Source organism: Opisthocomus hoazin, chromosome W, assembly GCF_030867145.1.
Source record: "Opisthocomus hoazin isolate bOpiHoa1 chromosome W, bOpiHoa1.hap1, whole genome shotgun sequence".
Taxonomy (NCBI): Eukaryota; Metazoa; Chordata; class Aves; order Opisthocomiformes; family Opisthocomidae; genus Opisthocomus; species Opisthocomus hoazin.
The window spans coordinates 40904172-40908945 of record NC_134453.1 but is presented as its reverse complement, the minus strand read 5'-3'; the positions used below and the strand labels follow the sequence as shown (position 1 = coordinate 40908945).

Sequence of the window (4774 nt, the reverse complement as noted above, 5' to 3'; positions counted from 1 at the left end):
CGAGGGTTTGATTTTGGGTGAGAAGAGCCAATAAATTAACTTGTATGATGTTAATTGCTAAATAAGCCTGTCACTGTCTGTCGTAACTATCATAGTTGTTATATGCCTTATCAATGGTATTTCAGTCAGGATCATCCAAATTAATGAAGGATGGGCTTTGATGAAACCGAGCAGAGTGCAGCAGCGATGGGACTGGACCTGGCTTCAACAACTGGCACCCAGCAACTTCATCAAGATCAACATCACCCCGCACACAGTGGGCACGGGCCGTACAAGATACACCAGCCGTGAGCTCCGGATGCAGCATGCGACCACCCATCACCACACATCATCTCTCCTGCTCTGAAAGACTGTTATGATAGATGGAGCCCGAAGTCATGGTTTAAATGAACTCAATAGACACTCTAGAGTGATGATCCATAGACTAAGGGAATGATATCTGTGTGTAATATTAAAGACAGGAGAACTGGTGGTGATTAACTGGAAAATGGGGGACCTGGGCATGACGTATATGGTATAGAATAAGGGGTGGATAATGTCCTGGGTTTGGCTGGGATAGGGTTATTTTTCCACAAGAAGCCAGGAGGGGACACAGCCCGGAAAGCTGACCCAAACTGGCCCAACAAACAGGGTATTTGATACTATGTGATATCATGCTCAGTTCTGAGTGGGGGAGGAGGTTAATTGCAGCTCAGGAGCACACTGGGGAGCGCGTTGGGCATCAGGTGGTGAGAGAGAGTTGCTATGTGTATTCTGTTGTTTTTGTATATTCTTATCAGTATTGGTTTTGTTACTGTTTGCTTCCTTTGCCATTCTGTTAAACTGTTCTCATCCCAACCCATGAGTTTTTCCTTTTCCTTCTGATTATCCTCCCCACCCCAGCAGAGGGAGGGGCGATAGAGTGACCTCATGGTCCCTTGTTTCCGGCTGGTGCTAAACCACAACATTAGATTACGTATTCTTCCAAGATATACTTCATTCCCAAAGGACAGTAGTTCCTGATTAGACGCTCCGGTATCAGCCACTCTTGTCAACATCTTGGCTTTCTGTTAATCCTAGACTACACAAACTACACATTCTAGCTAAATAATTAGGTCAGACTGACCTTCTTTGCACACTTGTATAATGTTGAGTTCAGTAGACTACAATGAGACTTCAAATGCAGAGACTCAAACACTGAAAAATATTAAATGGCAAAAGTTCTGTTGGCTTCAGTCCTGTTCACTTGGTCAGGCCATAATCTTTACTGGCAAGTTACCCAGGAGTAGTTGTTATCCGAACTAGGTTGTCCTGTGACACTGCTGCTAGAGTTGTCCATTGTGTATCCCTACCCCTGCTGGTTTAAAGCCAGACAACAAGTTAATCTTGTCTAAACAGTGTGCTTTTGTCTAACAAGCAGGAGGTGGCTGTCGAGAGCGAAAGTTTACCTGATGTATTACTAGCCCAGCTAGTAAACCATGAAGAAATTCTTAGACTTGCCAAAAGAAACAGGTAACTAGGGTAAAGGTAATTCCGACAGGGGGAGATCGCAACCATCGACTCATGGACTGCCTGCCCCATTTATACCACCGACTCAAATGATGAAGTTGAAGAAGAACAACTAAGCATTCGTACTAATTTACATGCTGGGCGAAGAGACTTTAGCCAATCGTTTAATAGAATAATAATGCATCTGTATTAGGAAGTTGAATATGGCTCTGGCTTGCTTTAGGTGACTAAGTGTTAGAAAGCCGATGGGTGAAATACAGTGCGACAGCTATTGTTTTGGTTCTCAAATCTACCTACTCCTGATGTTATCCAAAGTGATAATGGCTCACATTTTTCATGTAAGGAAGTACAAAATTGGGCAAAACAAGAGGGAATTAAATGGGTATTCCACACCCCATACTACCCTCAATCAAATGGGATGGTAGAAAGAGCTAATGGCTTATTGAAAAAGTATCTTGAACCACACGAGACTCAATGGGATACACGACTTCCCAAAGTACTCCATCAATTAAATAATCGATACGGGCCTACTGGAAGCCCTGTAAGCCGAGCATTCTTTGTGAAAGCTGAGCTTAGTGCTCTACCTATCAAGAAAAGAGAATGTCCAACAACATTACAGCCAGGACAGGCTGTGATGGTCATTCTACCATCCATTGTTACTGTGCCTATGACTTTAACTAAACCTTGTGGCTCATTTGCCTGGAAAGCTGCCGATAGCAGTGGCACAAAACATAGAATAAGTGCATGATGGATTTTTCCTTCTTTTTAATGGGGTAACCTGTTCAGACTCTCCCCACTGAAACAAGTCTTTATTTTCTCTTACAGCACCCCACAGGATGGTAAACGGAAATGCTGTGGTCACGTTACTATTCCAGACCCTAACAATGCTGCTTCTCCTAACCTGTGGTCAAAGAACCCTAGAGTGGCCGTGGTCTCAAGCTCATGTTAAGTATACTGGGAGTATGGGAATACACTCTAGTGGTCATGCACAAAACTGAAGTATACTTAGAAAACAAATGGAGCTGGGATAAAGATGAAGCTGGTAATAAAGTTCCCCGACTTTGGGGAACAACAGGGAATGAAATTAAAATAGGATGTCGAATGATCAATGAGTCTACCCATGAAAAAGCATCTCAGATTTCGGTGTACAACATTACATCAAACTCAACAGCAAAAGATATGAAACTTTGTACCTCTGAAAGACTGGGCTCTTGGTACGATTTTACCTTAGTACAAACTGATTTTGTAGTCTGCCTCTGGGCTCACTATAGCATGGGACTATCATTTAAGTTTAAAATAGATATTACTGAGCCTAGTACAATGGCATCTGCCCCATTTGTAAAGGATAAGAAAATTCTATCCCCACAAATTTCTGAAATTGGACCATATGTGATCAAAAAATACAGGCCAACAACAAGTGTTATTTAATCCATTGTGGTCTCTTAAGCGAGTAGAACTATTAATGCAAGTTAATATCTCTACAGTCAAACCGACCTGTTCACCATTCCTAAGTATGTCCTATGCAGGATGGTTAGCATGGCTACATGGGCAAACCCTCACCTCTCCAAGATGAACAGTGAGAGATGTGACCGGTATCATAGGGACAAGATTGGGAGTCTTAAATAGTATAGATGGCGAAGTATTTGTAAATAAAATGAGCACAACAACAAGTGATTTAAACAAATTAGAACACCTGTTGCGATCTTCTCTATTGGCATTGGGAACTAATCAGTGGCTCTTATCTGATATATTGCCTCAGTGGGAAAGAATTAATGAAAGGGGCCACCAATTGATTGTGGATGCACTTGGTATAGCCCAAAATAATGTTTCTCTGGCTCTTAGTTGTATCCAAGCTCAACTGTGGATGCAATCTATGGTAGCAGCAATTATAAGAGAAGGTGAAGAGGGCAGCTTACCCACAGAAATTCAAAAGGTAATTTGGGATAATGCAACTAAATTTAAAAAGATCCTCCAATCCTGATGGTACATAGTCAATTTTACTTATGACCCCATCAACAACAAGGTCACAGCTTTTGTCTTAACAATACACAATGCTTTGGTATACACCATATACCCAATCATTGTGTTAGGATTAAATCACAATGGAGATATACTCTACCCATTAGAACACAGAATATTGGCCCAACGAAATGGAAACAAATGGCAAACTACTGATGTTAATGCATGCATTGTACTGGTAAAACAAGGATTTGTTTGTGAGAGTAACACCATCAAAGCCGAAGACATTTGTCTTGACACTGAATAAAATGTAATTTTGAAATACATCCCAATGAAACCACTGAAACTGTGCTTGTATATATTGGAAAAGGATGTGTTTGTATGAGAACCCTTTGTGATTTTATATTCATAGATAATATTACTGTAGATACAATCACTCAAATATTTGTGTTTGTAACTTTACTAAATTATGGGATGTGACTTTAATTATCCAGCTCCTGTTACGTCTTATCAATTGTTACAATCTAATTATACATTGAGTCAAGATTTATTGCCCACCTCCATCAGAATGAATCTTACATTGGTGAAGAAACTACTACAGCACGATGACCTGTGTCAACTGCTAGAATGCACCTGAAAAAACAGGCAAAAAACTCCAATCACCGTTCATCATGATACAGAAGAGTTACACCATGTCTTTGAAAGAGTGAAGAAGAATGGAGAACACCGTTGGTGGGAAACTCTTCTTGAATGGTCACCAACAGCAACAGGAATGTTTAATCATATGCTTTACCCAGCTGTGTTTTTACTAACTTTAACTTTAATATATCTATTGCTTTTAGTTATATTGTATATAAAGATTTGGTACATGATAAAGCAAATAACCCAACTTCAGCCACCCAAAACATACAAATTAACGCATAACAAACAGCAGTGCTTCACTATCTACTTGCCGTGGATCTGTAAGTGCGTAAATTATCAATATACTGTTTATGGCACAGAGGCAAGAGGTGACCATATCACCACTTTGTGAAAAATAAGATGAGTTGACTATAGTCATGGGTGAAATGTGACAGTATGCTCCCCCCTACCCCCAACCTGACCTTTTCCCATAACCCTGCTCAAGCGATAACCACCAGTGGCAATTGTGATGGATACGTCTGGCCAGAGTGGATTTGGGGGAGACAGATAACAGCACAATAGCCAAGGGCTAATTTATGGCAATGCACCCACCTAACCACAGTGCTGGTCAATGTCCGACTCAAGACAAATTTGGAAGCTGTAGTCGGTATGCAAATATGACTATGAGTCAATCATCTTACCTCAT

At 40.8% G+C, this 4774-nt stretch overlaps 1 pseudogene; it reads left to right on the top strand.

Moving 5' to 3' along the window:
- Nucleotides 1-2472: 2472 nt before the first annotated feature.
- LOC142365509 (uncharacterized) lies at nucleotides 2473-4480 on the top strand (annotated as a pseudogene).
- The last annotated feature ends 294 nt before the right edge of the window (nucleotides 4481-4774 follow it).